The sequence below is a fragment of the Camelina sativa genome, chromosome 12 (genome assembly GCF_030686135.1).
Source record: "Camelina sativa cultivar CO46 ecotype springtype chromosome 12, ASM3068613v1".
Lineage (NCBI taxonomy): Eukaryota > Viridiplantae > Streptophyta > Magnoliopsida > Brassicales > Brassicaceae > Camelina > Camelina sativa.
The window spans coordinates 5,655,337-5,666,042 of record NC_141891.1 but is presented as its reverse complement, the minus strand read 5'-3'; the positions used below and the strand labels follow the sequence as shown (position 1 = coordinate 5,666,042).

The window sequence follows — 10,706 nt, the reverse complement described above, 5'->3', positions numbered from 1 at the left end:
CATTCATATTGCATTAAATTATACATTTATGTTTCTTCAAAAATGGTAATTGTGATACCTAACATTGGACCTACATGTCGTCTTTTTTGGGTCGTTAGTAAAATAGGAAGCAAGTATTTCATTGGAAATTACTACTATCATAGTATTAAATTTAGGAAGTATATATGGCAAATTTCCATTTTGGATTTTGCCTTCAACTCTCCCAAAACTCCTAATGATTTACTAGAATTCAAATGTCAAAATACCAAGATTTTCTCAAGAAACATACTGTTGTTGACAAAGTAAAATAACAAAATTCTTAACCTGATTTACACGCTTACTCATTTTTTTTCCCAAACATGACACGGTTACTAATTTACTATTCTAACAAACAAATAAATTATAAGTTATGGCATCACATAAAAGAATGACATCCTCGTACATCTATTTCTAAACTCAATTTTCTTTCTACTCAAGCCTTCCCTGATTTTGTCAAAGATCGATCGGTTTTGTGACTCAGGTTATCACAATATTGGTGCCGGTCAAGTTAAGACTCTAGACTCTTCTTCGTGATAATGTCATTTTCTTATCCATGCTATTGCCAAATCGTATTGGATAATGTCGTAATCCAATGATACGCACAAATCCTATTAACATCATTGAACATTTTGAAATTATTTTTACTTTGGTAAGTCATATTACTTTAACTAATTAGAATTTGACCCATTCTTGCATTTAAAAACTGTATAAAAACTCCTAAAATATCGACGATAAACAAAACTTCTCAATAATAAAAAACACACATAATTATTTCTATTGGATCAAGAAAAGCTAGGGAAACACAATGAAGTACCATTAGATAAGTAATAATTTGCATTCATTCATTGATTAGTAGTAGTACCAAGTGGTTTACATTTAACATTAATATAAAACACAACAATAATAATAATATATATTAATGTTCCGTAATTAAAAAAAACCCTAGGCACATCTATACAACGATTTTTTTCAGAAAAATCAGGCCACAAAAATCCATATTTAATTATTATTATTAGCAGATAATACGAAATTAGTAAAATGAAAATAATATGAACACACTAATTAAGATCTCTTCCTCCTTTTCCTCGGGAAGATATCCCAAAAAAACCGATACTGACTTGACTTCATCACCATCAATGAGACTTCGATGTTCCGGGTTACGGGTCGGGTTTTCATCCTCCTCTACATCAGCAGGTCAGATACCCACCCGACATCAGGACCATCACCCGAACTCTGATCCGGATCCGTGTCAACCCGATCCATGCAATTCTCCTTGTGTAGTTTCTCGCGCATCTTTTCACGTAGCTCCCGACCCGACTCGACGACCCGCTCCATTACAGGCTCTTCCTCTAACCCATACTCCCAAATATCCAGATTCCCGGGTCGGGTCGGAGTAGTGGGCAGAGACTGAAACCCAGGACCCAAGATAGATCCACGGGGAGACCCGAATCCGAATAAAGGATTGTTGTGAGGAAACGACTTCACTTTATTGAACTGCAAGTTCCTAAACGAAGGGACGACGTCGTTTATAGAACAAGACCCGAGTGAACGACTCAGCGACTGAGCCATCGGAGAAGACTCCGAGTCAGCTCTTGGACTCATCGGCGGCGAGCCAGAACCAGGAGAGATCGAGAGCTGAAACGCACGAGCACGAATCGGAGACGAAACGTCAAACGAATCAACCCGATCGGGGCTACGGTTAGGCAAAAACCTAAGCTGATCCGGCGAATGAGCAAAGAAACAAACCCTCCGGCGACAACCACCGCCGTCTTTACACGGCTGAGTACGGTAACGAGCAGGATGAAGCCAACACTCGAAAACACCATGAGCGAACACGCACGAGTCACCTTTCTTGCAACCGCCTTTGCGAAAATCAGGACAAGCCGTGCCGGAGTAATGGTACTTCCTCGGATCTCTCCGGCGAGCTTTCTCACCGGGATGAGCGTACGGACACTCCGTCCAGTCATGGCTACGGCCACGAGCACACCTCCTGACTTTGAAATCGTACATACGGAAATGGTCGCAAGAGTAAGCATCGATAGGCGAATCCGGACCCAAAAGATCCGGGTCAGAATCCGGATCCATCTCATTAGACGGCAAGTAACGTTGCAACGCCGCCAAAGCTTCAAGCATGCTACAATCAGGACTGTTCATCGCCGGAGAGAACAAATCAGCCGACGTAAAATCTTCAGAAGCTGGCCATGGAGGTATCTCAACAGTAGGATAAGTCCGACGTGTTTCTCCGATCATCATCTTCACCGGCGAAATCAAATCACATTCGTCGTTAAAAAAAAATGAGTCTTTCTCTTTTTATTTTCTTTGTTTGCTAATTCACCGGCAAAGCTGACTTATGTAGTTGAGATATTTAACCATAGTTAATTTAACCTAACCATGGTTAACTCTATTAGGCATAGGACTAGGAGCTGCTTTTTTTTTTCTACCGCAGTTAAAAAAAGAAAAAATCTTAACCGAGGGTTAGCGTAACTGACTGTGAGATAAGTGTTTGAAACAGCGGTTTGTGACTTATCCACGGAATAGACGTACGTGGACGTTTTCGTGATGTGGACGTTTAGTAATATGACTTTGAGAAAGTTTAAAGTAACCGAACTGTGAGCGTAAGGTTACTTTAGGTTTATTAGATACGCTGAAGTCGGTCGAAGTTTAGATACGCTGAAAGAAACGACAAAATAGATAATCCCACAGGACACACTTTAAGTTAATTAAATTAATTATACTCTTTATTCGTTGCATATTATCCGAAAATACATGTATAATCTAAATTTAAAAGATTAATTTTTTATTTTTATCTCAGAAAATCATCGTACTGATTTTGTTGTATCACTTTAGCAACAAAACAAATCTTGGAGATAATGAATTTGTTAGAAAAATGTTAGTTTTATCAGGAAATACAAAAAATATATATTTTACATGATTCTCGAAAATTCAAGTACCAAATTTGGATTGAGAGTTTAAAAAAAAAAAAAAAGAGATAGGATAAGAGATGTGTCGGATGAAGAAGACATGTTGGAACAAATTTGGAATAACGTTTAAAAGCATTAAAGGGAGCAAAACATTTATGTTTTCTTTGCTAAATTTGGAAGCAATTCCATATCCTCCAAACAAATTGAACTCTTTTCTTCTTTCATAAATAAAATTTCTTCTTTTTTTTATTCATCCTCTCTCACTTTTTCTATATAAGTTTTACAATTACTTTTGAAAATTTAGGTTTTAATCAAAAAGTTGATATTGTCAATGAGAATGGTGACATTAACATGTGGAAAGAATAAAATGATAGAAGGTTTGATTTGATTCAACTGTTTTTTTTAACAGTTAGAGAATAGTAGATTATATGTGTTCCAATATATTGATTTGTAAGTTAAACCTTTGAACCAAAAACAAAATAAAATAGCCTTATAGTATAATTTTATTATGAGTATAAACGATGATTATGAGGTCGAGATTTATAAAAATCAAATATTTCCTAGATCTAACGAAGAAGACAGGTTGCACATATCATATAAAAATACGTGTAGCTCATCCGATTCAAAGAGCAATTATTATCTATCCTTTATTTGGAAGAGATAGTGAGATTTACACAAAAGACACGATGCCTTCGTTTTCATAGTCACTGAATCTGATTAATCCATCGCCTACGTACGGGCCAAAAATATCTTCATTGTCGTAGCTCTTACGAGGCTGAATTGTATAATGAATTATGATATATAAAGAAGAAAAAGATGTACATAATTTTTTTATTGAAAGTGATTTTATATAATACATAATAGGGAACATATATATATGTACATATTCACTCATTAATGCTTCTTTAAATATATTGGTTCCTCTCAACTTGCAAATCTGTAATCCAATCGAAATGCGGACTTCAAAAAACTTAATAAGTATAGTTTATTTTCACTTTTGGTTTCTTCTCGCTTAGATATTATATTATTCGACATTTACGTTTGGCAGCCATTCCTTTTTTGTCTAATAGTAGTAGTTTAATGAGATATTTTGTCCATAGGTAAAGAAATAGAAAAATATCTCTATTTTAGTATTAGTAATCAAAATAGTTTTTTCCTTGTTAATAATCTATACTAGTAATTTGCGTAAACTATAACAGAAATCAAAACCTAAAATTTTGAATATGGTTTTGTTATAAACCACAAAAAATATATTTACCATTAAACTCCTAAATGCATTTCCTACAATGTATTATACTGCAAATTCTAAAACCAAACTTTATGCATAATTGAATAGGTTAGGAATGACTTAACTTTTTTATAGATATATATATATTATATATTGGCTATAGATATAGGTTCTTTTTGTGCATTAAATGTAGTAAGAAATTTGTGTCCATTATTTTAGCCACCGGAATAGTCTGATCAATTTAAAACTATTTCAAAGTTGTAACTACAAAGTACAAACTGATTAGCCGAACCACAGGCATCTAAGAAAGTAGGTTGGCAGTAGTTATTTACTTCGACTAGAGGAGATGGTATAATATTTTTGAAATTTTTTAAATTAGGCTAGCTTAAACTAAGTAAAATATGGAACTAATGTCACTTGAGATTAAAAAAGTTCATGCATGGGGGGAGGCAACTACATCGCAACTATGAGCAACACCTGTGGAATGGTATAATTACAATTATTTATCCTCGATTTCTGCATTGTAACATTTAATGCTTCGAATTCTCGTCTTGAATCATTTATTACAATATACTATAATTGTTACCTACTACTAAAAACAAAAAATATTGCTAACTACTCATTTAGTTATTTCTTATTGCCAAGAAATCTTTTTAACTAAGATAAAATTACTTTTATCGTATTACAAGTATCTTAATAAACAAAATCAACCGTACCGTTTGTCAACGCAAAATGTTGTTTAATTAACAGGTTTAAACATAACATGAAAAAGGAAAAAATTGGCCACTTGTTTTTTTTTTTTTTGCCTTGTTATTTTCTTTTCTCTTCTCTGTGGATCTATTTACTGAAAGTCTTCAAAGGCTTTTTGATGATTGCTTTTTTATATTTAGATATGATTGATTACAAACAATTGACCGATCAAGTAACTTCTGTTGTATGTGACTTAAATGATAACAGGAAAGAAAAGCCGAAAGGATAGAACTTGTATCTGTATAATTTAGTTAGTATTCTAAAGGATTCATGTTTTATATGTTTAAACAAAACAAAAAAAACAAAGTTTATGCAATAAAAACAAGAGTTCGAGTTGCAACCTGTATATGTTTCTTTGGAGGTTAGATGGAAAAGAAAAGTAAACCATGTGAGCCCCAAATTCCACAATCTGTAATCTCAGCCACAAGTTTTAAGATGTCAATTTATTACTTTCACTTTCTTCTTCTTTTTTTCTTGTTGGTTCTCAAAACTTTTTTTTGTCTTGCATTTGTATAATAATAAATTTCTAATATAGAACTTCCTTTAACCATCGGGCATCTCAACCAAACAACACGATAATATTCCCAATATCTAATCTATATTACTAGTAATGGTTGTACTTTCATTGCCCCTTTTTATTGGTCTGTTATCTTTCATTATTGTCCCCTTATATGTCTATATACTGTGATCAGGACGGGTCGAACCTATAACTAGTTTAACCCTTAAAACTAAACAACCAATTTTGACAGAAGGAACTTCATCAAAATTCCCAAAACAAAACTATGATCCTTATATATACAGATTAACTTGTGTTAGGTTATTATTTCCGTCCAAAATTTTTGATGTTTTTTCCCGTCTCGCATGGTTTCTCTTATATATACAGTATAACTATCATTCGAAAGTCAAAAATGACTAGTAAAACTATTTAGATTGGGAGCATTTTTTTGCATTTCCAAACGATTATTAACAAAATTATAGCGTACGTTTTACTCGAGCATAGTAATGTTAGCTTCCGGTCCAAATCAGATATAATTAATTTGCTTCGTTCGATTAAAGCGATTGAAAACAAAATTGTAACAATTTAAAACGTCTAAATAGGACGCCAATTATATGTCATCTCGGAATGTTATTATAATGTAAAGGAGCTTGTGCATGTGATGTACGTAAAGAGTGTATACGTACACGCGTCGATATCACACATGATAACAATGCCACCTCTTAAGGAAGCATGAGGGATCATGCATGCATGCCCCATCCATCTAGACCGTTCATTACGCTTCAAATTGAATACTTTCTTATATGATTCCACCAAACATTTTATAATAACGCTTTTTATATATACCGATCCCACGATCATGACAACTACGTGATCCCCTTTATTCCCCCTTAATTACTCAACTTTGATTTATATAGTCACCACTTCTTTGGTCTTATCCATGAAATTTCAACTCATATATCTTAAAATTGCTATGTCTTTTAAAAGCAATAGTCACCCTCTCACCCCCGCTTTCTTAACGTGGATCATGGATGTATGTCTATGTGAAAATTGAACCTAGCAATTTCTTAAATCATTTAATTCACTTGTTAAATGTTTTCAATCATTTTACTCTATGTGCAATATACAACATTGTGTAGTATTTACAACAACTAAAAATTGGTATAAAATTATACACTAAACTACAAATAAACGTTCTAAAATATTACTATAAGCAGGTTTTTACACGCGTAGATCATATAGTGCCAAGCGAATCCGAATATCTTTCTACTAAAGTCTTCAATTAGCAAAATTACTTTATTTGGTTACAAAGAAGAATAAAAACTTAAATCTGTCAGATTCTCTAATACCTAATGGGGGATGAAAATATCACATGTACCTGCCTCAAGGTCACGTGACACCCGTTGGCCTAAGCGAACACGTGTCGTATCCTCGCAGCACGTGTCCTTTGACGGTAAAAAACAGTCTAGTTACCAAATTTTACTTTCCACGTCGCGACAAAAAAAAAAGAGAAAATTTGTAAAAAGAATAAATATGAAATATGTTCACGAAATTCGTACGGAAACGTATACGTGGCCGAGTCTTTATGGAGCTTTTGACCACCAAGACGTGTCCTTTCTCAGTGACATCACCACTCGTTACCATGTGGCAAGTGGCAACATCGACGTGACTCTCCAACAATGGTGCATTATGCCATTACCAGAAACAAAACCATGTAGTTCGGTTCAATCGGTTTACTTCTAATATCAAACTATGTTTTTAGACCGGTAACAAAATTTATTTGATTTGTTTCAAATTCTTTTCGTATCGTTAGATTTTTTTTGTTTAAATGATATGTTGAAACAAATATTTACTTTTGATAAGAGTGTGAAGTATTTAATTTTATTAATTTTTGTGATTGTTTTTAATAAATAAAAAATTCTTAATTTGTATAATTTTTTTAATACTACATTTCAAATTTGCTATTCAAATAATTAACTCTAAGAAGAATAGAGCACTCGATTAAAGATGGGAGCCAAATCATGTCCCTTCCATTTCACTTCAACTGAAACACCCGAGTCTGAATTGGAAATGACCCTATCATAAATCCATTATCACGTCACTCTTTATTAATGAGTGAAGATGTAAATAAATTATTCATCGATATAATTGTTTTTGCAAGAAAACTTTTCAAATCATCTTTTTTTTTTTTTTTTTCTTTTTTTTTTCTCCCACTCTATTCTTTACGTCTTTTGATAACAACAACAACAACAACTAGTCGAAAACGAATATTTTGGAAACCTTGTAATGTTTTCGACATAAACTGGACGGTGAAGAAGCACTTTTAAAAGTTTTGTCGTTCAAAATATGATTTGACAAAGTGAATTAGTGGGTTTTGGATATGTGTACCATCATGGAAAAGAACATGAAAATAAAATAAAAATGTACTATCACATATACTAATAATAATAATAATACTAAACAAATAAATATCTGATCAGGAAAACGTAATGAATGGACGTAGACAACATAATTGGAACGGCAGATTCGCAGAGTGGGTAAAAAAACACAAGAACCTAAAAGAGTAAAAGAACTGTTAGAGATTTTGAACTTTAATATTATTATTCAACCATTAACAAGTTCATTAAGTTCTTAATTGATTCGATTCTCATGAATTTCTCATTGTTTATGGTTTTCTTGCTCTAATGACATTACCCTTTTTCTTTTTTTGCCACAAACTGTTATTACTTTTTTCGTTTGTTCTTGATCATTTACAAATTAAACTGTTATTACTTTTTTCGTTTGTTCTTGATCATTTACAATATACATCCAGCTAAAAATATCAACTTTTATTATTTATTCGTATATGATTGAGTTAGATACAGATTCTGAATTCACAACACTTCTTAACATTAGTAACAATGAGTCAAAATTACGTGATGAGTGGGAAAGTAAAGGACATGACGTGGTGGACAATTTACGCCTTAGGCCCAATTATAACCCACTTAAAAACAACGAGTAGAATCTTATGTTTTCGGTCCATTTAGAGCCTAGTAAGGTTGTGTGTGTTATACGATTATTTGATATGGTTTTGTGATTTTTCTGAATTATTTAAAAAACTCATTAATCACTTCACATCTTTTATTAGTAAAAAATAATAGTAATTATAAAATGCACGAAAAGTTGTAATACTTTTTTTTTATTTTTTTTGTAAAATACAAATATGAATTGTACTATTAACTGTTGAAGCGGTTTAACTGGTTGAATCATAATTTTTCTTTTAACAAAAAATCTTAACTGGATAGAGCCAAAAGAACTCATTTATATTTTTATAAACACGCAAAAGTGTTGGAAGAGCCAAGATTGATATAATAAGGGTAACGCTTTACACGAGACCTCAGCAGAGTGTGTGAATGGTCAAAAGTTATACTCCCTCCGTTTCATAATATAGGATGTTTAGAGGATTATTTTTGTTTCATAATATAGGATGTTTCCAACTTTCTATGCAACTTTTAGATTAATTTTATATTTTCTATTATGCAGTCTTGGGTATGATTGGTTAAACTTTTTAAAATTAATTTTTTCTTAATATGTGTGTTTCTACTAAAACATCCTATATTTTGAAACGGAGGGAGTATTTTTCTTCCTTTATCTTTTTTTTTGTGTACGTAAGCAAACTCACTATCTCGTCAGAACCCTCAAGCTTTTTGTTTGGACTTATATGTATGTATTTGTATGTATGCATGAAACTAAAAAATTGCCAAGAAAGAGATTCCACAACATAAGGTATTGAAGAGAACGCTGAGATTTAAATCATTCATTCCGGCTGTGTGTGAGTGTGATTCAAGAGTTCTTCCATCACTTTGTCTTGAATATACTCAGAGAGTCAGAGTCCTCTTTAATGAAAGGCTGCGCAGAACAAATAATTTTCAACAGTTTTTTTTGGTACTTCAAATAACAACACCTAGTTTGGTTTCAAGGTGTTATATATGTGAGGACTGGAAAGTGTACAATGCAGTTCACATTAGTGGACTAATCTTTAGAAACAAATCTTAGGGGGTGTTATTGGATTGAGGATTTTAATAGATTTTAATTAACCCAGGACATTAGTGGATTTAAAAGTCTAATGCATTTGTGTGGACTTTATAATGCATATAAGGTGGATTTGAAAGTCATTGATAATGTATTTTTGGTGATTGTTATGGATTTTTTAAAAAGTTATTGTTAGAAAAAAATATATATATATATCCATAAACTGTGTTATACACCAAAATTATATTAAATTAATAACACCCAGACTTTTACGCATGTCATAGAAAACTTGAATTAAATTGTATTTGTTTTCAATCCAGATTTTTGGTGTAGTTAAAGAACCCAGATGTCATGAACCCAGAAAAAAAAAATTAAAGAATACAAAAAAACACAGATCTGATGAATAAGTGTGATTATATACAAAGGGTTTGAGGAGGAAGAAACAGAGATTGAACCCAGAAAAAAAAAAGTGTGATTATATCATAAACCAAAAAAAAAGTTATAGATCATGAACCCAGAAAAAAAAGTTAAAGAACACAAAAAAAAAAAATTCTCAAAAATAATACATATCTGATGAATAAGTGTGATTATATAAAAGGATTGAGAAAAAAAATCAAATAATAATATGTCAAAGGCTAGAGATCCATCTAAAGAGAGGAGAAGAAAATGAAATGATTGAGAAAAGTGTGGTATTGTGTTTGTTCATATTTTAGAAGCAAAGTACGTTGAAATCCAAAATCACACAAAATCCAGTAGATATTGAATAACACTAGATTTTAATGGATTTTTAAAAATACCCAATTGAATAACACCTGATTCTTAAATACATCAAACTCCTTTAAAAACCACAATCCAATAACACTCCCTTAGAGATTCTTTGAAATTTTTTTATTTTAGCAGGCACTGAAGAAAAAAGTCTTTTTTTTTTTAGCAGTTCTTCTTTTAAAAGTCTTTAACAAATTTTCTTGTAATACAATGACTATTTTAGAAGAAGATAACTTACAAACTTATCATTATATATTGTTTTTTTAAAAAATTTGTCAACTAAAATCTAATTTATTCCGAAAATGTAGTGAGCTGTTTGTTAATATATACTACAAAATTGGAGAAAGTCATGCATAAACAAAAACTATTATTTTTCTTTATCTATTGTTTCTATTTAAATTTAATTTTTTTTTGTTTTTGCTACTTTGGAAACAGAATAACAATATAAATAAATTTGACTTATTTTTTTTTGCGTTTCTTTCCTTTTTTATATGTATGATTGAGAATGAATCTGGAC

General features: G+C 31.8%; 1 pseudogene across 1 annotated transcript; it reads right to left on the bottom strand.

The window, feature by feature from the left end:
• Positions 1–839: 839 nt before the first annotated feature.
• On the bottom strand, positions 840–2,430 carry LOC104730418 (zinc finger CCCH domain-containing protein 49 pseudogene; annotated as a pseudogene). The gene has a single exon (XR_015575133.1). The product of XR_015575133.1 is annotated as a zinc finger CCCH domain-containing protein 49 pseudogene (transcript).
• Positions 2,431–10,706: the final 8,276 nt, after the last annotated feature.